The 25,636-nt window shown below is 45.9% G+C and overlaps 1 protein-coding gene across 11 annotated transcripts in view; it reads right to left on the minus strand.

The window, feature by feature from the left end:
- Positions 1 to 24,180, minus strand: part of LOC140208370 (NACHT, LRR and PYD domains-containing protein 3-like) — a 73,032-nt gene extending 48,852 nt beyond the window's left edge. For 9 of the 11 annotated variants that reach the window (XR_011888747.1, XR_011888746.1, XM_072276992.1 and 6 more), the window contains exons 1-2: positions 23,861 to 24,180; positions 23,009 to 23,223 (exon numbers count right to left, since the gene is read on the minus strand). The gene's annotated coding sequence lies outside the window, so the exon portion shown is untranslated. Of the gene's footprint in view, positions 1 to 4,998; positions 5,060 to 23,008; positions 23,240 to 23,860 lie in introns of those variants that run through there. The other 2 variants (XM_072276993.1, XM_072276994.1) reach the window with 2 other exon arrangements.
- Between the last annotated feature and the right edge of the window lie 1,456 nt (positions 24,181 to 25,636).

Consider the following 25,636-nt stretch of genomic DNA (forward strand, 5'->3'; position numbering starts at 1 on the left):
TATAGCGTTCTCCTGCCTTGTGGGCATCTTTTGTTTGAATTTTCAGAGTGCTAGGCAGCTACTGCTTAGAAGAGCCCATAGCTGCTGATTGTTTGGACAAGGCTTCATGTGCCAAGTTACTTATAAAGCTTTGAAATTTGCATCACCTGGCCAAATGTCTGTGAACTAGCCATAGCCCTAACAAGCTAATTAAGGTCTGAGACCATGGTAAAAGTTATGACAGCTAACATCTCTTGGGGTGCCCAGACATTTGCATGGTGCTCCTTTCCTTTTTCCCCCCACTATAAAATTGTACAAAACAAAAATAATACACTAATCTTGCTTTAAATGGTGAAAAGAATGTTTCATTTTTAACTTTATGACTTTTGGAGATCAGTTCATCTCCTACTCACTTAACTATTCACAGCAACAGAAATTTTGACCAGAGTGCCCAAACTTTTGGATGCCACTGTATCATTGAAGTTGTGGGATACAGACTGGACAGAAGTTGAATAAGATGGTTGATATATATCATTGAGGTGGTGGGATGGAAACTGGACAGAGGTTGAACAAGATGGTTGATATATATCATTGAGGTGGTGGGATACAGGCTGGTCAGAGATTGAACAAGATGGTTGATGTATATCATTGAGGTAGTGGGATGGAGACTGTACAGAGGTTGAACAAGACGGCTGATATTTATCATTGAGGTGGTGAGGTACAGGCTAGACAAAGGTTGAACAAGATGGGCAGGGGAATGAGGAGATGGAACTAGGTGGGAGTAGGGATCAAGACCATCACTGTTGGTCCTCCAGCAATACACAGGTACTGAATTAATAGCAGATACTACTGTATAAAAGATCAAGATAGAACAACATGAAATTTGGCATATACACTTCTCCCCTAACCAAATGTTATAAACGCACCATGGAAAGTATCCCATCCAGATACTTCACACCTTCGTCTGGCTACTGCTCTGCCCATGACTGAGCACATCATAGAGACCAACCTCCCCTCCATGAACTCAATCTACACTTCCCACTGACTCAGTTAATCAAGCTGTGTACTCAAAGATCCCCACAACCTGGGACATTCTCACTTCTCACCCATTCCTCATCAGGGAGAAGCTCTAAAAAACCTGAAGCCATGTACCACCAGGCTCAACAACGGTTTCCATTCACTGTTATAAGCAAACTGAATGTCCCTGGTGTGATAAGATGGACACCTGACTTCACCATGTAACTCGAGGTGACCTTACACTTTCTCTGGAACCATAATGCTTTGTAACACTGTTATTGTTTTACCTTCTATCGCCTCAAAGTACCATTTAATGAATTGATGTATGTGGATGGCACACAAGACAAAATTTTCACTGAACCTCTATACATGACAATAACTAACAGATTCCCCATTTTAATGGTGTGGAAATTATTAGACAGCCTGGGTTGCCGGGTTGGATCTTCTGCAGGGAGAGTTAAGTGAAGAGTAGAAATTCTTTTCAGAACCCAGATACATGGAAACGATTATCGAACCCAGGTATCAATCCAGGTGAAGTTTGGATCCGCTACCGGGCCAGGTGATGGAGATAAAGTTCCCAGGATACATCTCAATGGATGGGTTCAGTCCCGGCCTCACCACCTCATCCTGCTCCTAGGACCACAGCACCAGGAGCTGAGCGGCATTCAGGTTCAACAACGCGGACTCACCCGGCAGGTTCCGTCCAGGAATTGTGGGGGTGGAAGCGAAGGCCAACTGTTCAGGGAAATAATGGGAATCACTGCCGGACATCGCTCGGGACTGAACTTGATTCTCACCAATGGGACCTCATTGGTCTCACCCCGCAGAGAATGATCTCTCTCCCGGCTCCCCGCCCCAGGGGGGCGATGTCGCTCTCCTGATCCCAACCCCACAAACGATCCGCTGCATCCATCCACACAAAAAAATCACTGCCCATCCAGGGACTGAGCATGTGCAATGTGATTGTACGTCATAGAGCGGGGTCAGGGCCTCAGAAACAATCCTGCGGATGCTGCTGATCTGTAGTAAAAATGGAGCGGGGAACAGGGTCATGTGATGGGTGCAGGGTTTCTCATTTAAACCAGTGACTCTGCTCCTCGCTCCTCACACGCTGCCCGATCCACCCGCCACAATTTCCACATTTCAAATTTACACCAGCTACATTTGTAATTTTTCTCTCTGCATCTACCCTGTCCCATCCCTGCACCTCCTGGGTCACAGAGATAGGGTTTCGATTCCCATTACTGGGCAACAGACAATTCAGACCCAAAAAGGAACTGTGCATTCAAACCACTTCTATCTTTACAAACACTAATATCTATTCACATTCCCCCGGGCTCACTGGACAGGAACACTGAAACATCAAGTGAGAAACAGCAGGAGGTGGCCATTCAGCCCCTCCAACCATTAACAAGATGACTGCTGCTCCATGTTCCGTCCCAATCTTCATTTCTTCGATCCCTTAGGTCTGCAAACATCTGTTGACCTCTGCCACTATTTCCACCTTCCCGCCTCCCCCTCACCTGGATCCACCTCTCACTCCCCAGTTCTTGCCCCATCCCCACCCCTCACCTCTTTTCTCTGACTATTTCCCGTCCACTCTCAGTCCAGAGGGAGGGTCTCGGCCCGAAATGTTGACGGTCCATTTCCCTCCACAGATGCTGCCCGACCCACTGAGTTCCTCCGGCAGTTTGTTCTTTGGTCTGTGTGACCCGTGTTCGTGTGGGGGCGGGGGGGGGGAGAGCAGGATTTTACTCCATATTCCAGGTGCAATCTCAACAAAGCTCAGATCATTGTTAAAGTCATTTTCAACCTTATACCAATGAGTACTTCTGACTTCCTTCCCCACCCACCCACTGTACCTCAGTCTCTCACCATTTTTACACCCTCGGTGTTTCTGTTTCTCCTGCAGAAGTGGGTGATCTCACTATTCCCACATCGGGCTCCAGCTGACATGTTGTTCCCACTCACTCCTTTTGCCTCCATCACGCTGAAACCTCTCGACAAGAGACATAGAACATCAACCAGTACAGCACAGGAACAGGCCTTTGGCCCTCAATGTTGTGCTCAACCAATTAAATTTGCTATCAAAATGTTAAAGAATCAAATCCCCTTCTGCTTACAAAATGTCCATATTCTTCGATTTTCCTCACGTTCATGTGCCTATCAAAATGTCTGTAGAAAGTCCCCAATGTGTCTGCCTCTACCACCACCCCACGCAGCACATTCCAGCGACCCAGCACTCTGTGTTAGAAACACCTGACCAACACATCTCTTTTAAAATTTCCCCTCTCACCTTAAACGCATGGCCTCTGGTGTTAAACATTTCTACCATTGTAAAAAAAATTCTCTGTCGACTCTATCTATGACCCTCATAATCTTTATAATCTCACACCAGCCTGCGCCGCTCTGGAGAAAACAACTCAAGTTTGTCCAACCTCTCATCACAGCTCATGCCCTCTAACCCAGGTAAACCTCTTCTGCACCCTCTCCAAAGCCCCGTCATCCTTCCTCGAATGGAGCGACCAGAACTGTATGAAATATGCCAGATGTGGTCTAACTAGTTTAATAAAGCTGCAACACAACTTCCCGACTTTTGAACTCAATCCCTTGAATAATAAAGTTAAGCACGCCGTTTGCCTTCTTAACCACCCAATCAATCTGTGCAGTCGCTTTCAGAAAGCGATGAACTTGGACTCTAAGATCCCTCCGATCATCAACACTGCTAAGGGTCTTGCATTTACATTCGACCTACCGAGGTGCCAAGATGATCATTACTACTGAAATCTCACTGAGTTGTCTCAGGTCCTGTTGAATTTATTGCCAAGTGCACAAGTACGGGAAGGTACAGGGACAGAGAAACACTGACTTGTAGCAGCATCACAGGCAAGTACATTCAGATAACACACAGAACATAAATTACACAATTCTGTGTCAGTAACAATAAAAATATCGGTTTTACGTCATTAACAACATATAAATATACACTTTGTGCTGATAACAGACTTGGAAATGTTGAATTTCCTCTCTCAGCCAAATTGTCGACAGTTTAGGAACAACTGGGCTCCAAGCACCGGTCCCTACAATACCCACTGGGAAATCCTGAAGGCCCACAAAGGGTTTTGTTATTCATTCCTTTTAAACACATAGACAACAGGAACAGCAGCAGGCCACTTGGCCCTTCTTGTCAGCCCTGTTATTCAGTAAGACCTTGGGCTGGTCCATCCTTGCTCCCCAACACCAATCCGTTTTCCACTTTCCCCAGGCAATTGGCCCCACTTGCAAATCAACAATCTGCCGGTGTTTGCCCCCCAATGTGGTGAATCCCTCTGCTCGCCACCACCGTGGGCTCAGACATTTCCACAGATGAGTCCCTCCTGTCCCCACCGGGACAAAATCCTGTCCGCCCCCTCTCTCACCATCTTCATCCTTTCAATAAAATCCCCCTCTCCCTCCCCGGGGAACCGGCATCAAACCGACGGGCCGAGCGGTCTCCTCCTACCTCTCAGCGATACATCAGACTCCGGCCGCAGGAGATGCTTCACAAACGCCCCAACTTCCCTCGGAGGGAATTGGAAATACAGGTTTCCCCCACCATCCGAAGGTAGAGCGTTCCTATGAAACGGTTCGTAAGCCGGAATGTCGTAAAGCGAAGAAGCAATTACCATTTATTTATATGGGAAAAATTTGTGAGCGTTCGTAGACCCAAAAATAACCTACCAAATCATGCCAAATAACACATAAAACCTAAAATAACAGTAACATATAGTAAGAGCAGGAATGATACAATAAATACACAGCCTATATAAAGTAGAAATACTTTTCCACAATCATTGCCGGCACTGTTCTCCGTAGTGAAAATCTGATGCAAGCGCTATTGGCAAAAACACTCTCTCCAGTAACCTTTAAACTAGGAAGCTGCCAAATCATACCAAATAACACGTAAAAATATACAGCCTATATAAAGTAGAAATAATGTATGTACAGTGTAGTATCACTTACGGGAATCAGGAAGACAGCGCAGAGCACACTGATGATGGTGTGTTAGACTGAGTCGTCAGAGTTTGGGTGGTGCAGTTGCCCCCACCCTCCGGGCTGCCAACCGATACCGATCCGTGAAGAATGCAGCGGTCCAGCGGTGGCCGGGAGGCACACAGCACATCTTTAAGAAAAAAGGCGAAAAAAACAAGCTAATTAATTACGTGCCGGGCCGCACCTAATTAATTTGCTTGTTTATTTCAGCTTTTTTCTTACAGATGTGCTGTGTGCCTCCCGGCTACCGCTGCATTCTCCGTGAATCGGTATCTGTCCACGGCCTGGGGGTTGGGGTGGTGGGACACTGGGGTGTCATCTCATCGTCGTCTGTTTCCATTAGGGCAGGCAGCTCATCTTCTCCGATGACTGCCCGCCTCGATGTCGAAGGTCGAGGTTCATCATCTGCTGTGGAAGGCTTGCTTGACTGCTGAGCCTCGCGCATTTTTCTATCATACAGTTCTTTGTAAGCACTCAAACCATCTTGCAAATACTGTATGCCCTAAACCGACGTACCCTTTCAAAATTAAAGTTGTACTTTATCATTGCAGCGAAAATCTCACGCAGTTGCTTCACATTCAGTTCCTGGACGACTTCACTTTCGCTACTGAATTTGGTTTCGATTGTTATCCTTTCCTCTTCCAATTGCATCAGCTCTTCATCTATCAGTTCTTGGTCATGGGATGCGAAAACCTCTTCAACATCATCTTCATCAGCTTCCACAAGCCAAACTCACTTTGTCCTCACTTCATTCACCACGATTGAAACACTTAATTATGTCTAGTTTTACGCTAAGTGTAACACCCTTATGAGCTCTTTTAGGCTTTTGCGATACCTTAGAACTCATCTTGCAAACTGCTGCTCACAGGCACATGTTTAAGCAATGCTGGCGAGAATGCAGTTCCGAATCCGGGGGGAGAGCAGCTGCTCGGGGCATGCACTGCCTTTTTATTGCACGCTGCCTTTCTTTGTAACAGTGAAAACACCTTCTGTTAGCGAAATCAGGTAACTAATGTAGATCTTCCATAATAGTGAGGTTTCATAAAGCGAACGTTCAAAAAGCGGGGGACACCTGTGAATCAAAAAGCGGGACATTTACTTTGAGGTTTTTTCTGCTTTGACCAGCAGATCGGGGAGGGGTTAACACCCCCTCGGCTGGTCCGCCTCCGCTATTGGGTGTCATCAGTGATTCACATCTCTTCCCATCAATAGGAATAACACAGCTTGTAAGTACTCTGTTGAGAGTGCCAGTGGGTGTAGGGTGACGCGATTAGTACTTCAGTTGTTAACCTGTCTCAGCGTGAGCTGGGCAGCGTGTGTACGACGTAAGGTACCGCACACGTGACATCAGGTCCTGGTGTAGGGGGACACTAAATGGACATTTATTTTGATTTCAGAGGGACAACAAAATTAATCATGGGATTCGCCTGGTTGTGCCATGTTACTGGTTGAGTAGGTAGTGTGCTGTTTGTCTCGAGTTGGGTCACAAAAACCTAAGTTTTTTGTGGAGAATTTTCTAGGCTGATCTGGTTTCACTAGTTTAATCAGTGCAGGTGTCTCACTATTCAGTATTTTGGAAGAAGAACAACTGTTTTATTAATGTAACCTAGAATTTCCAGCCGGGTCTACACATGGTGTATTAGACAACAGAAGACCTCTCGTCCCTGCAGTCTCTGTATCCTGGTAAACTCAACACCCTGACAATGTGGATCATAGATACCCCTTCCTCGCAGAGTCAGGGGATCACTCAGACAGCTGATCACTGAGTGGATTTATATTTGTTGATTGTTAAAGTTTGTCAGAGTCGGATGGATGGAGTTGATGTAGAGGTCGGGAGTGTCACAGAATGCCCACGCCTTGCCCCTCCGGCTTCCAGCCACTGGGGGCTCCGCGGGGCTCTCTTCTTAATTCTCCAGAAATATTCTGACAGTGTGGAAATGATTTCAATATTCATGGCTGTATGAACATCCAGCAAATCGTTCCTTTCAACTAACTCCGCCCACACGCGGGCTCTCGCTGATTTTTCGTAGTGATGGCAATGCATAAATTGCAAGAAGAACTCAGCAGTCCTGGCAGCATCCGTGGAGGGAAATAAACAGTCGACGTAAAACGCAAACACGAGGAAATCTGCAGATGCTGGATATTCAAGCAACACACATCAAAGTTGCTGGTGAACGCAGCAGGCCAGGCAGCATCTCTAGGAAGAGGTACAGTCGACGTTTCGGGCCGAGACCCTTCGTCAGGACTAACTGAAAGAAGAGCTAGTAAGAGATTTGAAACTTCAACATTTCTGGAAAGGAAGGGCGAAGGAGCCAGATGACTGATTGATTAGAAAGGTGCGGACTGTTATCCTGTGAGACTCAGTGGGTGTCCGTGTGTCAGCAGCTGCCTGTCCGCGCACATTCCTCACACGGGAGTGGCCTTTCTTCTGAAATTAAATCCAATTTATCTGACAATTCACTATCATTAGAGAATGAGCAAAGTCACTTTAACCGTTTTTCCTGCAGGGAAACCGATAAAACCTATACCCTGCTACAGGAGACACCACTTGCATCTGATGCTGTAACCGGATGGCGTTCGGTGCGGTGCCGGGTAATCACAGTCTGACTTCCCGAGTGAGCAGCAATGGAAGTGGACTAGTGTGCTTAACCTGCGCGGCTAGATCAGCCTGAGATGCCGTATTAATTGACATTTTTGGGCACCAATGGAGCTAAGTAACTCGCACGTCAGTTGTCTGACAGATGACGGGCGCATAAAGTTTCCCAAATGGTCTCATCGTGAGTCCGGAACCGCGAGGGTAACGAGCTCCGCGAGAGCGCGCCTGTCGGGCAGCGGGCGGGGCGGGGCCAGAAACTGGAGCACGAGAGCCCCAGGGAGTCTGCACCGGGATTAACAGGGAACGGGGAGCGTGTCTGATACCCACCGCACGTCCAGCTCAGCGAGTTAGTCATAAATTCGATCCCTTAACAGAGCTGGGGTGCATAAATAACGCACAAAGCTGGACGTAAATAATTAATGCTTGCTTTCAGTTCAACTGCATAAATAAAATCCTATCTCCCTTCGTGTGGTAAACCATGTATATATGTTGTAACTCGGTTACCTGTCTGGACACACTCCTCTGCTGACTGTCCCTGTGGCTCCTCCCACAGAGTCCTGTATAAAGGTGTTCACCTTGCCCCTCCCCCTCAGTCCGGGGGCAGACACTCACTGTGGAGGTCGTATTGTACAGCGAATAAAAGCCTTTCAGTATTTTACCAAACCTCAGTCTTTTGGAGTAATTGAAGGTGCTTCACTTCGCATGCAGTCATTATACTAAATTACACTAATTAAATTGTCAGAGCTTTTCTATTCAACATAGCAACACGCATAACTGGACCACACCGCCCCTCGAAACTGCTGCTGCAGATCATGAAATCATGTCTGATCAGATCTAAAATTTCATTGCGTATTTCCCCATGTCTATTCCGGTAATACATCAAACCCGACGTTTATCAAGAATCTCGGCCTTCGACAGAATCAAAGACTTTGCTTCCACTGGCAATTGACGAGAAGAGTTCAGATTGATCACAATCGACACAGGAACAATAAATGTATTCGTCTGAAATAAGAAACTCTGAAAACGGAACAGGTGTTTGCTGTACAGCTCTCGCACCCTTGCTTTGAAACAGGAGGCGATTGTTCTGGAGCTGATGTTAATCTTTACTTAACCTGTGGAAAATGTAAATCATGCAAGCAGGAAACAATTGGAACACAAAAGGCACCACAGCCAGAAGTGGCTTAAAGAGAACAAAAGTCTCCTTGATCGTTGATCCAATGCACAGACAACTGGTTGTTTGGAAATAAAGATCGGAAATAAATATCAGAAGCTGAATTATTCTCACCTTAATTCCCGAAGAATACGCCGACAGTGTGGATACTGTGTATCTTTTCTTACAAATAGCCCCGCCCACCGCCCCACACGGATCTCTCGTAACCATGGTAACACACACAACACTGGAGGAACTCAGCAGGTCAGGCAGCTCTATGGATGGGTGTAAACAGTCGACGTTGCGGACCGAGTCCCTTCATCAGAACTGGAATGGAAAGGGGAAGAGGGCAGATGATTGACTGATTTGGAAGGTGAGGCTTGTTGTTCTGTGAGACTCGGTGCTCAGGGTCTGCGTGCAGGCAGCTGCCTGTCCGTGTACTTTCCTCAGAACAGGGAGCGGCCGTTCTGCTGAAATCAAATCCAAACCGGTTCGACAAAACACTGTCATTCAAGCGTGAAGAAAGTTTAATATTGTATTTAACCCTTCCTGCTACAGGAAAAAGCCATATAACCAGTGACTCGATGTAAAGGACATTACCTAGGATCTCGAAGGTCGACTGAGGTGCTCCCGGTGCGGCCTCCTCTACATCAGTGAAACCCGACGCAGCTTTGCCGAGCACCTCCGCTCCATCCACCACAACAGACAGGATCTCCCAGTAGCCACCCACTTCACCTCTGCTTCCCACCCCATTCAGATATGTCCACACATGGCCTCCTCTACTAAACTCAGGTTGGAGGAGCAACACATCATATACCGTCTAGGTAGTCTCTAGCCCCTTGGTATGAACATAGAATTCTCCAACTTCCAGTAATTCCCTCCCCCTCCCTTCCTCTATCCCAGTTTCACTCTGCCCCCTCCCCCAGCTGCCTATCACCTCCCTCTTGGTTCCCCCTCCTTCTACTACCCATTGTCTTCTCCCCTATTCCTGCCTGTCACCTCCCTGCCTCCCCTCTGCCACCCCTTTATCTTTCCCCTTACTGGTTTTTCACCTGGAACCTACTAACCTTCTCCTTCCCACCCTCCCCGCACAATGCTTCAAATTAGGCCTCATAACCCTCTTAAATCATGCAATCTCCTGTACTGAATACTTTAATTTATGACCAATGTGCCAAAGATTTCTTTACTACCTTATCTAGGTGTGCAGCCACTTTCAATGAATTGTGGACCTGTGTTCCTGGACGTTTTTGTTCTATCCCAATCCTCAGGTCCCTACTGTCACTGTGTGAGACCCATCCTGGTTGATCTCAACCGAAGTGCAACAGCTCGCAGGCCTGCATTCAATCCCATCTGCCATTATCAGCCCATTTCCCACCTGATGCAGATTCCTCTGCAAGCTCTGATAGTCTTTCTCGCACCCAAACCTTGGTGTCATCTGCAAATTTGCTGATCCGGTTAATCTAATTATCATCGAGGTCATTGATATAGATGACAAACAACGGATATCAGCACCGATCCCTGCGGAATTCCACCAGTCACAGGTCTCCAGTCAGAGCGGCAACCATCTGCTACCACTATTTGCCTTCCTCCTCCATGCCAACGTCTACTCCCATTTACTACCTCACCCTGAACACCAAGAGAATGAAATTTATTGGTCAACACCCTATGCAGGACCTTGTCAAATGCCCATTTAGAAAATATCCAGTGCCTTTCCTTCATCAACTTTCCTGGTAACGTTCCTCGTGCCTTCTTCAAAAAACTCAGTAAGATTGTCTAGAACCGAAAAAGTCATGTTGGATACAGTATCCCTAATCAGTCCTGTTTATTTAAATATTCCTATATCCCATCCTTCCAATGCCTTCACACGGCTGATATCAGGCGCACCAGCCTATCATTTCCTGGTTTAATTTTGGAGCCTTTTTTAAACAGCGGATCAAAATTAGTTATCCTCCAATCCTCTGGTACCTCTCCTGTCTTTGAGCATAACATAAACATATCGGCTATGTCCCTGCAATTTCTGCATTCGCCTCCATCGGGATCCGACGGCTGAACTTCTCAGTCACTGGGGATATATCCACTCGAATTTGCCCAATATGCCAAACACTTACTCATCCATAATCCGGATAATATCCATGGTCTCAGTTCTCCTTTGCCTCACTTCTATAGATTCCTTTCCCGAGTGAACACAGAAGCAAAAATCCACTTAAGAACTGCTCTGTCTTTTTTGGCTCCATGCATACATTACCATTCTGATAATCCAAATGATCAATTGCGTCCCCTGCAATCCTTTTGCTTTTAAAAGATCGGTATAATCCCTCACCTTGTCTGCTAGGACAACCTGATGCCACCCGATAGCCATTCTTTCCTCAGTATTATCCTGCATTTCCTCGACTCCATAAGTGCCTCAATTTTTTCTTACCTGCCTACACCTGTTATGCGCCTATTTTTTTTTTCTATACCAAGGCCTCAATTTCTCTTCAAAAACTTTTATATTTACCTTTTATTTGGACATGCACATTGAAGTCTACAAATTTTATCTTTCAAGGTCTCCCACTTACCAAGTACCCATTTGTCAGAATATAGCCAATTCACACTAGTCAGAATCTTTCTGATAACATCAGAATTGTTCTTTCTCCAATTTAGAATCTCAACCCCTGGAGCAGAGCTATCATTGTCCACAATTCCTTTGAATCTGATGACATTATGATCACCGATACAAAGAATTTCCCTACACAGACTTCTGTTACATGTGTCCTGTCTCAGTCCCTAATGGGAGATCAAGTATCACACTTGTGTCTTTTGGACTTCAATGTACTGACTAACGTAATTTTCCTGAAGACATTTGTCAAATACATGAGTACATCTACTCAATATACAGCATGAGAGTTCCCGTCTATATTTGGAAGGTTAAATTCAAATTATAACAAATTATGTTTCTTGCAATTTTCTGCAATGTCTACTAATTTGTTCCTCTAAATCCCACAGACTCTTGGGTGGTCTATAAGACAGACCCATTAACATGTTTAAACAATTTTACTTTCTCCAATCTATCCATAAAACCTCACTGGATGAGTTCTCCGATCTGTCCTTACTGCACACTGCCGTGACATTTTCCCTGAGTAGTGAAGCCACCCTGCCCCTTTAATCCCTCATGCTCTGTCATGTCTAAAACAACATAACCCCAGAAAATCAAGCTGCCAGTGCTCGGCAAGCTATTGTCAGTAATGGTGACAATATCATAATTCCACGTGTTTATCCATGACCTAAGCTCATCCGTCTTTCCTTCAATACTTGCTGCATTGAAATATACACAGCTCAGAACATGAGTCACAACATGGTTAACCTTCGATTCCTGACTCTGTCTGAGGTCTTAACAAAATCTATTTGAGAAACTTAGATAGGTACAAGGATGGGAGGGAATGGAGGGCAGGTCAATGGAACTCGACAGATTAACAGTTCGACAGGGAGACTGGGAACTGTGCACAGTAGAAATCCCGGTGTGGGAAAGGGAGAGTAGGAATCATTCGCCGTAAAGCAGCCACTGTGGGATATGGAGACCAAGAATGATGCGTGATAATATCCAAAGACTGAGAATTGTTTGTGGAAAAATCCCCATGTGGGATTGGAGACCGGGAAATGCGCGTGGTAAAAAACGCCACTGTGGAATACCAAGACCGGGAACCACAATCTCAGGGTGGATTTGTTCAGTGACTTGTGATCAGCCATGACGAACATCCTTGCAGTTGTGGATGAATAAATATTTAATCCAATAATTCTGGCCTCCCTCACTCGTCTCTGCCTCCTCACCACCGCTCTTCACCCTGCTCTCTTCTCCATGCCTCTGCCTCACCCTCCACACTCGCCCCACTCTACTCACCACCCAACAACCTCGCCGTCCTTTCTCATTATCCCCTGGTGCTCACCCTCATACCCCTCCGCACGCCACACTTTAACTCCTTCTACCTCAATCCAGTCTCCCTGACTGCTCAGTCATTGATGTCATTCTCACTCGCCCGTCTTTCCTCGTCGCCCAACTCGGTCACACATCCTCCACAATGCACAGCCCACCGCCCCTCCCTACTCACTACTGATATCACTCACCCCTCCCTCCTTGCCAGCCTAGTCACACCCCTCCTTACTTGCTGCCCCTCTCGCTTACCCATTCCTCCTTCGATTTTGCACTCACTCACCCTCCCTTGGACACCACTTATTCCACCTTCCTCTCCTACACTTCCTAACCCTATCTCCTACTATGTCACTCCCTCACTCTCCCCACTATTTACTCCTTCCGCACTCTAACTCCTCTCTCTGTCTGCTTCTTTCCTTCATCCTCTCTCCTATTCCACTCCCCTCTCTCTACGCCTCCCATTACCTTCTCACCATCTATCCATCCCTCTCACTCTCTATCTCTCAGTCACTCTCCCCACACTTCCCCCCCTCTTTGTTCCTCCCTCTCTCTGGCCCTTCTTTTCCTCTCTGTCCCTCTCTCCAATCTCTATCCCCCTTTTTCCTCCTTCTAGACCTCTCTGACCCTGCTTCCCTTCTCCCAACCTCTCTCCCCCATTCTCTGTCTCCCACTTCTTTCCCCCCTACGTCTCACTCTCTCACTCCCCCCTCTCCGTCCCTCCTGTTCCCTCCCCTCTCTCTCGCCCTCTACCCTCACTGCCCATCTCTCACTCCCCCTCTCTCTCCACTCACTCTCTACAGCCCCCGCACAAATTTATCTTCCCTCTGTTCACCTTCCACACACTCATCCTACCCTTCCCCTTACCCTCACAGTCTCCCCCTTGCACTCACCCTTACATCAACAGCACTTAAATGTTTAGTGGGAACTGTGACTGCAAAGGCTGCAGGTTCCATACACATGGTAACGTCCCTTAATTTAAACAATGTCTCAGTTCGGAATGGCACGGACTGGTTTATTGCTCCATTTCTCTGTCCTTTCTTTCCCTCTCCGACCCTCTCCCCTCTCTGTCCCTCTCTCCCCTCTTTCTAGACCTCTCACCCTGCTTTCCTTCTCCCCACCGCACTCCCCGTCTTTGCACCTCTCCCCTTCGTTCCCTCCCCACGTCTCACTCTGTTACCCCACCTCTCTCTTGCCCTCTCCCTTCATTCCCCATCTCTCACTCCTACTCTCTCTACTTAGAAAACATAGAAACATAGAAAATAGGTGCAGGAGTAGGCCATTCGGCTCTTCCAGCCTGCACTGCCATTTATTATGATAATGGCTGATCATCCAACTCAGAACCCTGCACCAGCCTTCCCTCCATACCCCCTGATCCCCGTAGCCACAAGGGCCATATCTAACTCCCTCTTAAATATAGCCAATGAACTGGCCTCAACTGTTTCCTGTGGCAGAGAATTCCACAGATTCACCACTCTCTGTGTGAAGAAGTTTTTCCTAGTCTCAGTCCTAAAAGGCTTCCCCTTTATCCTCAAACTGTGACCCCTCGTTCTGGACTTCCCCAACATCGGGAACAATCTTCCTGCATCTAGCTTGTCCAATCCCTTTAGGATTTTATACGTTTCAATCAGATCCCCCCTCAAGCTTCTAAATTCCAACAAGTACAAGCCTAGTTCATTCAGTCTTTCTTCATATGAAAGTCCTGCCATCCCAGGAATCAATATGGTGAACCTTCTTTGTACTCCCTGTATGGCAAGCCTGTCTTTCCTCAGATTAGGGGACCAAAACTGCACACAATACTCCAGGTGTGGTCTCACCAAGGCCTTGTACAACTGCAGTAGTACCTCCCTGCTCCTGTATTCAAATCCTCTCGCTGTAAACGCCAGCATACCATTCGCCTTTTTCACCGCCTGCTGTACCTGCATGCCCACTTTCAATGACTGGTGTATAATGACACCCAGGTCTCGTTGCACCTCCCTTTTTCCTAATCGGCCACCATTCAGATAATAATCTGTTTTCCTATTTTTTGCCACCAAAGTGAATAACCTCACATGTATCCACATTAAATTGCATCTGCCATGAATTTGCCCACTCACCCAACCCATCCAAGTCACCCTGCACCCTCTTAGCATCCTCCTCACAGCTAACACTGCCGCCCAGCTTCGTGTCATCCGCAAACTTGGAGATGCTGCATTTAATTCCCTCATCCAAGTCATTAATATATATTGTAAACAACTGGGGTCCCAGCACTGAGCCTTGCGGTACCCCACTAGTCACTGCCTGCCATTCTGAAAAGGTCCTGTTTATTCCCACTCTTTGCTTCCTGTCTGCTAACCAATTCTCCATCCACATCAATACCTTACCCCCAATACCGTGTGCTTTAAGTTTGCACACTAATCTCCTGTGTGGGACCTTGGCAAAAGCCTTTTGAAAATCCAAATATACCACATCCACTTGTTCTCCCTATCCACTTTACTAGTTACATCCTCAAAAAATTCTATGAGATTCGTCAGACATGATTTTCCTTTCACAAATCCATGCTGACTTTGTCTGATGATTTCACTGCTTTCCAAATGTGCTGTTATCACATCTTTGATAACCGACTCCAGCAGTTTCCCCACCACCGACGTTAGGCTAACCGGTCTATAACTCCCCGGTTTATCTCTCCCTCCTTTTTTTAAAAAGCGGGGTTACATCAGCCACCCTCCAATCCTCAGGAACTTGTCCAGAATCTAATGAGTTTTGAAAAGTTATCGCTAATGCATCCACTATTTCTTGGGTTACTTCCTTAAGCACTCTGGGATGCAGACCATCTGGCCCTGGGGATTCATCTGCCTTCAATCCCTTCAATTTACCTAACACCACTTCCCTACTAACATGTATTTCGCTCAGTTCCTCCATCTCACTGGACTCTCTGTCCCCTACTATTTCTGGAAGATTATTTATGTCCTCCTTAGTGAAGACAGAACCAAAGTAATTATTCAATTGGTCTGCCATGTTCTTGCTCCCCATAATCAATTCACCTGTTTCTGTCTGTAGGGGACCTACATTTGTCTTTACCAGTCTTTTCCTTTTTACATATCTATAAAAGCTTTTACAGTCAGTTTTTATGTTCCCTGCCAGTTTTCTCTCATAATCTTTTTCCCCTTCCTAATTAAGCCCTTTGTCCTCCTCTGCTGAATTCTGAATTTCTCCCAGTCCTCAGGTGAGCCACTTTTTATGGCTAATTTGTATGCTTCTTCTTTGGAATTGATACTATTCCTAATTTCTCTTGTCAGCCACGGGTGCACTACCTTCCTTGATGTATTCTTCCCCCACATAATTTTCGCTTCCCCCTCTCCAGCTTCCAACTTGCACACACTCACCCTGCCCTTCCTCTTCTTGTAAAATTTGTAAAATTTTGTAAACTCACAGAAAACAGGGCAGCAAATTTAACTGGTAACGTTACAGGTTCGAGACCCTAGTTCATGTTCTTTATATCACATTAAAGGCTCTAACATTCTACACTTCAGCAGAAATGGTTACATACAATATTAAAGTGACTTTGTTCACACCCCAGTGAGAGTGATTTGTCGAACAGGTTACATTTGATTTCAGCAGTTGTGAGGAAAGTGTGTGTGGCAGTTTGCAATGACGTCAAAACGCTGTTGCACTATTCTTGGGGAATTATTCAACTTTTGACATTTATCAAAAGTTCCTGTTAAAAGAAAGGACGGGGATGAAAAGACAGGAGGACATTAGATGGCCAGGGATGTGATACATTTGGTCAAGAAGGAAAATGAAACGTATATAAAGCTTCAGTTAGGATCAAACAAAACAGACGAGGAGTATAAAGACACCAGAACATAACTGAAAAAGGGAATTACGAAAGACAGGAGGGGTCACGAAAAATTCTTGGTAAGTTCGATTAAGGTGAATCCTAAGGCATTCTATACATTCATCAAGATCAGGAGGATAACTAGGGATAGAACCCTAATGCATTCTCTTCAGCAGCCAGCTCTAATCACGTCAGGCAGGGACCAACCGCATCATTCACAAAGCTACATGTTATATTATATCAAAGAACACCTCACAAATAACTTCTTTGGAAAGGATCTCCAGTTTAGCAGATGACCTGAAGCATCGTTGTGTCGATTTTAAAACACAGAGCGAAGCAACTTTATCTCACAAAATGGAGGATGTAAAACAGTTCCAGAAAATGGCAGCTTCCATCTCCAAGCACGTGGCAGGAGCAAAGACAATTCACCTGTCTGCTTCCACTGTCCTTGACCCATTCGAGTTCGACATTTTCTTCCAGATTTTAAATCCGCCATGGCCAACAAATTGACAAGAATGAGTTGAATTGTTCAACTTCCAGGTTAAATGGTTAAAATAGTATGGTCCAATTATCACCGTCATTCTGCATTTATTAAAAAAATTACAGCACAGCAACGTGTGCCAACATCTCTTCAGACCCAGAGTCAACTGTTGAGATATTAGTCAAATTAACTTTATACAGACAGACTGTAATAGGGGCAGCAGTAGATAGTCCAGATACACATAACTCATGACCTGGCCAAACGGTTCTCGCCCCAGATAACCACGCTCTTGCGATACTGAATCCGATCACTGTTGCCCCATTCTACGCCCCATCCTGGGACACTGATGGCATTACTAATGTCTCAGACCGAGCCCCACCCTGTTCTCTGATTGCCATTACTGGTGTTCCATTCTACATCCCAACCTGGGACAGTGATGGCATTACTAGTGTCTCAGACCGAGCCCCACCCGGTTCTCTGATTGCCATTACTGGTGTTCCATTCTACACCCCATCCTGCGACACTGATGGCATTACAAGTGTCCAAGACCGAGCCCCACCTGGTTCTCTGATTGCCATTACTGGTGTTCCATTCTACATCCCAACCTGGGACAGTGATGGCATTACTAGTGTACCTTACTGAGACTAATCCTGGGGCACGAATGACATCGTGGGGAAATGTTTTTTTTTCCATCGATTTTGGGAGAGAGAGGATGTGGTGGGTGCAGTCGTCGCATGGAGTTAAAAGGGATTTCAGCCACCCCAGAACAACAGGAGTTGTGTTCTATGACTTTTTCGGAGATGCAGTCATTTTTGCTGCAGTTGGAAGATTGCACATCCCTTAAAAGGGGGACAATCATACCAGTGCCCAAGAAGAGCAGCATGAGCTGTATTAAGGACTATCATCCATTGTACTCACACTACTCTGAGAGGTTTGCGATGGCTACAATTAGCTCTTCCCTTAGCAAGGACCTTGGCCCACTGTCATTTACCTGTATCCACAATAGGCCACAATGCAATTTCATCGGCTCATCATGCGGCTTTGTATTACTTTGACAATACGAATACTTATATCAGAATGCTGTTTCTCGACCAGAGGTCAGCCTGTAATGCAATTATTCCTAAGATCTGATCAAAAGGCTCAAACCGCTGGGCCTTTCTACCTCCCTCTGCAACTGGATCCTTGACTTCCTCACCGGGCAACCACAATGTGTGCCGATCTCCACCTCGCTGTCAATCGATACATAGGGAGTTGTGTACAGGCCACCTAACGGTAGTAGTGAGGTTGGGGATGGCATCAAACAGGAAATTAGAAATGCGTGCAATAAAGGAGCAGCTGTTATAATGGGTCACTTCAGTCTACAGATAGATTGGGTGAACCACATTGGTAAGGGTACCGAGGAAGAGGATTTCTTGGAATGTATGCGGGATAGTGTCGAGGAACCAACTAGAGAGCAGGCTATTCTGGACTGGATATTGGGCAATGAGGAAGGGTTAGTTAGCAATCTTGTCGTGCGATGCCCTTTGGGTAAGAGTGACTATAATATGGTGGAATTCTTCATTGAGATGGAGAGTGGCATAGTTAATTCAGAAACAAAGGTTCTGAACTTAAAGAAGGGTAACTTTGAAGGTATGAGACGTGAATTAGCTAAGACAGACTGGCAAATGATACTTAAAGGGTTGACGGTGGATATGCAATGGCAAACATTTAAAGATCGCATGGATGAACTGCAACAATTGTTCAGCCCAGTCTAGAAAAAGAATAAATCAAGGAAGGTAGTGCACCCGTGGCTGACAAGGGAAATTAAGGTTAGTATCAATTCCAAAGAAGAAACATACAAATTAGCCAGAAAAAGCGGCACACCTGAGGACTGGGAGAAAATCAGAGTCCAGCAGAGGAGGACAAAGGGCTTAATTAGGAAAGGGAAAAAAAGATTATGAGAGAAAGCTGGCAGGGAACATAAAAACTGACTGTAAAAGCTTTTATAGATATGTGAAACGAAAAAGATTGGTTTTAAGACAAATGTAGGTCCCTTACAGTCAGAAACAGGTGAATTGATCATGGGGAATAAAGACATGGCAGACAAATTAAGTTTAGCACACGTGGGAGTGGGGTGGGACTGCACCCGGTCATGATATGAGGCGTTCTGATCCCACTCAGGAGCGCAAGGCACACAGAGAGGGACTGAATTTTCGCGGTGCTGACTCCCCGGCAGGAGTAGCGGCTTGGGAAAGCAACGTGACAGGAGGAGCGGGGCTAAGGTGTTACTGGGAGAGAGATACAGTGAATACAGATGGACGAACAGAAGGTTAGAAAAATCCTTGAGCCAAGTCACACATTTCCCATTCTTCCAGGTCACGGGATTAATCATCTAATCCCGCACTAGTCTAGTATTAAAGCCCATGTCGCGATTGTCGGAAAAGTCGGACCACAGCATCACCACAAATCCTACTTACAAATGTACTGTGTTTCCAATGTTACCTAATGTCATGACCGGGCTACAGATAACCGGAGGCCCATTGACTCAGCCCCATTTAGCGGAGCCTGATCCCGCGTCCAACAGCATGGAGCCACTCACAATGTTTCTTATGAATCCGTATTTGTTGCACAAAAGGAGCGAACCCAAAATAATCTTTTCCCGCATAGGTTTATAGCATACACTCTAAAACAACATTGTGACAGATTGCGACAGCCTTGGCAATTGACTTGCCTGTCAATATGCAGCTGCAAATCTTCAAAAGCTACTTACCTTCACCCAACCGACAGATCTTATTTTGGGGTCTATGACAACTACAAAATGCTGGATGAAATCATAGGTCAGGCAGCATCTAGGGAGAGGAATAGACAGACAACGTTTCGGGTCGAGGAATTTCTCTCCATAGATGTTGCCAGGCCTGGGGACTTCCTCCAGCATTTCAATAGACAATAGACAATAGGTGCAGGAGCAGGCCATTCGGCCTTTCGAGCCAGCACCGCTATTCACTCTGATCATGGCTGATCATCCACAAGCAGTACCCTGTTCCTGCTTTCTCGCCATATCCATTGACTCCGCTATCTTTAAGACCTCTATCTAACACTTTCTTGAAAGAATCCAGAGAATTGGCCTCCACTGCCTTCTGAGGCAGAGCATTCGACACATCCACAACCCTCTGTGTAAAGAAGTGCTTCCTCAGCTCCGTTCTAAATGGTCTACCGCTTATTTTTAAACTGTGGCCTCTGGTTCTGGACTCCCCCAACATCGGGAACATGTGTCCTGCCTCTAGCGTGTCCAATCCCTTAATAATCTTATATGTTTCAATCAGATCCCCTCTCATCCTTCTAAATTCCAGTGTATACAAGTCCAGTCCCTCCAATCTTTCAATATATGACATTCCCGCCGTCCCTGGAATTAACCCAGCGAATCTACGCCGCACTGCCTCCATAGCAAGAATGTCCTTCCTCAAATTTGGAGACTAAAACTGCATATTATACTCCAGGTGGGGTCTCACCAGGGCCCTGTACAACTGCAGAAGGACCTCTTTGCTCCTATACTCAACTCCCCTTGTTATGAAGGCCAATATGCCATTAGCTTTCTTCACTGCCTGCTGTACCTGTATGCTTACTTTTCGGGTGCGAATCTCTTTTTTTCCGCATCCGCAGAATCTCTGGTGTTTACTCTCCCCGCAGCCTCTTTTTCCCTGCTATTAAGTATTTAAAATCACACTTATTCTGCATTACTACTACCTCTATATCTCGATTAAAGAACATTCGGAATCCTTAGTTAACACCTACACCGAGTTTTCCCCTTTGAGCTGCTGTCCTTTCACAGCACCGTGTAATAACGAGCATCTAGACCCGGTCATCTTACAGTCACATCTCCTAGCGCTACTAGGCCGGCCTCAGATGTGATGCTTTCGGAGTAGTAAAGAAAACAATATTATGGGTTTCTTAGGGATGCCAGAAGGGCTTAGACAATGGATATCACTTACCTGAATTTTCAGAAGGCGTTTGATAAGGTGCCACACCTGAGGCAGGTTAACAAGATAACATCTGATGGCGTTACAGACATGATACTGGCATGGAGACTGGAATGCCTGACAGGCAAGAGACAACATGAGGGAATAAAAGGGGCCTTTTCTGGTTGGCTGCCGGTGATTAGTGGTGGTTCTCAGGGGTCAGTATTGGGACAGCTACTTTTCACATTGTTTGTCAATGATTTAAATAATAGAATTGATGGCTTTGTGGCAAAGTTCGTGGATGATACGAATATAGCTGGAGGGGGTATGTGGGGCTGAGGAAGCAATGCGATTGCAACAGGATTTAGGCAAATTGGAAGAATGGGCAAAAAATTGGCAGATGGATTAATTGTTGGGAAATGTATGGTAATGCTTTTTGGTAAAAAGAGCAATAGTGCAGACTATTATCTAAATGGGGAGAAGTTTCAAACATCGGAGATGCAGAGGGACTTAGAAGTCCTCGTGCAAGACTCCCAGAAGGTTAATTTACGGGTTGCGTCTTTGGGAAAAGGCAAATGTAATGTTGGCATTTATTTGAAGTGGAATAGAGTATAAAAGCAAGGAGATTATGCTGAACCTTTATAAGACACTGGTTAGGCCGCGCTCGGAGTATAGCTAACAGTTTTGGACTCCATTTTTCAGAATGGATGTGTTGTCATTGGAAAGTCCAGAGGAAGTTCACGAGCAAGATTCCGGGAATGAAGGGGTTAACATATGAGAAGCGTATGGCAGCTTTGAGCCTGTACTCAGTGGAATTTAGAAGAATGTGTGTGGATCTGATTTAAACCTACTGAATGTTGAAAGGACTAGACAAGATGGACGTAGAGGGGATGTTACCGATGGTGACGGTATCCTGAACTAGAGGGCAGAGCCTCAAAACTGAGGGGCGGCCATTTAGAACAGAGGTAAGGAAGATTGTTTGTTTGTCCAGAGAGGAATGAATCTGTGGAATACTCTGCCACGGACTGCGGTGGAGGCCAAGCCCAGGTGTATATTTAAGGTGGAAGTTGATAGTTTCCTGATCGGTCAGGGCATTAAAGGATATGGCGAGAGGGCAGGTGTATGGGGTTGAGTGGGATCCGGGATTAACCATGATAGAACGGTGGAGCAGACTCGATGGGCTGAATGGCCTAATGCTGCTCCTCTGTCTTATGGTCTGAGGTTCAGGGACTTGGAAATTCTGGATGTGGTGATAAATTGGCTTCGCCATCGGCTGTGCGGGAGAAACCAGCAAATTCTGAAAGATGGTTTAACCCTCTGACTGGTGACCAGTGGCTGCTGGGATATCCCAGGGATCGGCGCTGGGCCCATTGTTGTTTATCACCTATGTCAGCGGCCTGGATGATGTAATTTTAGATTAGATTCTTTTTAGATTTTCCTGTTCTCTTCCCTTCCAAACATCACGGCAATGTTTGGCTTTGGTTCAGCGACAGGTAATTTACATGTGCTATGCTCCGTTCGCATTAAATTGATTTACGGTAACTGTCGTCAGAGCTTCTCTTGTGAACATGCCACGCAGAATTGACCATCCAGCCCATCGAGCTTTCTGTCCCACACCGTGAAATCATGATTTTCGCTTTGCAATACCACGTGCTGCTTTCTGAAACTGTTTCCCCATCCCCACCCCCACCTGTTTGCAATGTATCGAAGCCTTAAGCAAAATCAAGGTCTTTGCTGCTACATGACGTTGAGGAGATCAGCTCGAAACACCCACAATAAACACAGTCAGAAAGAGGAAAGCACATGCATTCATCTGAAATGACAAGTTTGGATACGGAACCCGTGTTGGCTAAACAGCTTTTCGCACACTGGCTTTGAAATCGTAACCCCTGGTTCGAGAAATGTTTTTATCTTTGACATAAATTGTGGAAGCTCTCACACGTGTAGACGGAAAACTACAGGATCACTGACACCACCACCGCCCGAGGAGGATTACAATAGAAATGATGACTTCTTGATCACTGATCCAAAACACAGGTAACGTGCTGATTGGAAATAAAGATCCGAAATAAATAACAGAATTTGAATTAGTCTCACCTCAATTGACCAAGAATGTTCTGTCTCCGTGTCGATATATTTTCGAGTGGTTTTCTGCTAACTTCATTCCAACCAGTCCAGCGACAGATATTTATTATCTACGGGGGAGGGCCCGGTATTGCTGTTCTGTGAGACTCACAGCGCGATTTTCTGTGTGTAAGCGGCTGCCTGTCCACAGGGCGGATTCCAAACAAACCAGTTCAACTCCACTGCAGCTGTGCACAAAGCAAGCTTAATATTGTATTTAATTATTTCTGCTACAGAAAAATAACAATAGACAGCCGTTGATATAGAAAAGAAAGATCCCCAGTGTCTGCAGTCTGAATGATTACTTGTTCCGATTGCGACCAGACTTTGTGAGATTCCAGCATTTAATTTTACCACAAACTGCCATTATTTGTAGTTCTGATATCATACTTTGCGATTTAATTAAACAAATTGCTCTGTGGCATTCTCCACCGTCACGTCCCGAACAGTAAAACAGTAAAATCTTACGGTCGCCCTGTTTTTCTGGGTAGTTAGTTTTAACTGTGTGTGCGTGTCTCTGTGTCTCTGTGTGTGACTGTGTGAGAGAGAGAGAAATCGGAGAAGGGACCCGGCCCTGCCCCGCGGGACATTTTGGATATTATTATCGTGAACAAGCTTCATCTGTACTGACTCAGTAGAAACCGCCCTAAAAAAATGTGTATGACTGAAGGTAACAATGTCGTTTCTTTTCATTCATTTGGTAAATAATTACTTCGTTGAACGTGTTAGAGCTGCCTTCGCCCCTTGTATTCCCTCCCGATCCCGACAAAAGACCAGCCCCGCTGTAAACGCTCACTGATTTGCTGAATCGGAGACAACATTTACCTCTGATGTTGATACCGGACGGTGTGCAGTGCGGTCCCGGATAACAAATGTGCCGACCGTGCACCGAGAATTCAGTCTGTGCTGCCGCTCCCGACCCTATTCGGTTATGAAGTGTTAGTCGCTGATTACAGAGAGACAGGTCCGGATGAGCCGGAGTTAATGGGGCAGTCGGCGGTTCTGGTCCCACACCTCCTCACCAGCCTGGTACAGGTCGGTCAGCGGGAGGTGAGGGGACTAGGGCAAATCCAGCAAACACAGACAGAATTACAGAAGCTGTGTGAACCTTCCCCCGTGTTCGCAGATAGTTTCTGTCTGGATTTCCGGGTCGATCTCTCTTTTCCACCTTATTCCTCTGACGCAATCAGTGGGGCGGAGCTTATCCGTTTTATTCAGCCAGTTCCAGCTGTGAATTTGATCCAGCCGGGTTGAGGCTCCACCCACGTGTGAACGGGGCTGTCCGGCGCAGGGCGAGTTTCAGCACAAACACTCCACGCCCGTCACGGCTATTTCGGGGAACTGTTCTTTAAGGCGCTTCAGAGCGGGGAGGATTAATGAAGAAGGGGTGGCGTTACTAGTCAGAGAAAATGTCACGGCAGTGCTCCGTCAGGACAAATTGTAGAGCCCGACTAGTGAAGCGTTTTGTGTGGATATGAGAAATAAGTAAGGTATGGCCACGTTAATGGGGCTATATTAAAGACAACCCAACAGTCCTCGGGATTTAGAGGAACACATTTGTAAGATCCCAGATTATTGCAAGCACCTTGTAGTTGTTAGAGTGGGTTATTTTAATTTTCCACATAATGGCTGGGAATCCCATATTGTAAATGAACTAGTTGGGATAGAGATTGTCAAGCGTTTTCGTCATCGGTAAGCAGAAATCCCAACGAGCGAGAGTGAAATACTGAATCTGCAATTAAGCAATGGGGCAGGGCAGGGGGCAGAAGTTTGTGTATGAGGACACTTTTCATCCACTGACCAAGATGCCATAATGTCCACGTAAACATGTAAAATGTTAGATCTGACCTGTCGGTTGAGATTCTATATTGGAGAAAGCACCATTTTGATGTTATCAGAAAGGATTTGGAAAGTGTGGATTGGGACAGGCTGCCTTCTGGCAAAAGTGTACTTGGATGGTGTGAGGCCTTTAAAAAATAAATGTTGGGACGACAAAGCCTGCAAGTGGCTGTCAGATGAAAGGGAAGAATAACACGTGTAGGAATATTGATAGCCAGGAGATATTGAGGCGCCGGTTAAAAGAGGAGAGGAGATGCACAGCAGAGAATGGCAAGTAGGATCACATGAGGTCCGTATGGAGTATAACAAGTGCAGGAGAACGCTCAAGAAAGAAACCCGGGAGGCTCAAAGAAGGCATGATGTTCCTCTAGCAGACAAGGTGAAGGAAAATCTTTGGGAATTCCACAAACATGTTCAGAGCAAAAAGATTGCAAGGGTTAAATTGGACCTTTGGAAGACCAGACTGATAATCGGATATAATCCGATGTTGCAGTATTTATGTGGAGTCAGGAAAATTACATTGGAATGAGAGAGTAGCCGGTCAAAGTAAATTGGATGGAGCTGCAGGCAGGAATGTCAGCAGAGCAGCAATGCAGTGCATTTCTGGGGGGGGGGGGGGAAGAGGAATCTGCAGGACATGTGTATTCCAAAAATGAAGAAATACTCAAATTGCAAAATAGTACAACTGTGGCTGACAAGGAAAGTCAAAGCCATTGCAAAAGCAAAAGAAAGGGCACACAACAAAGCAAAAATTAGTCGGAA

This window comes from Mobula birostris, chromosome 13 (assembly GCF_030028105.1).
Source record: "Mobula birostris isolate sMobBir1 chromosome 13, sMobBir1.hap1, whole genome shotgun sequence".
NCBI lineage: Eukaryota > Metazoa > Chordata > Chondrichthyes > Myliobatiformes > Myliobatidae > Mobula > Mobula birostris.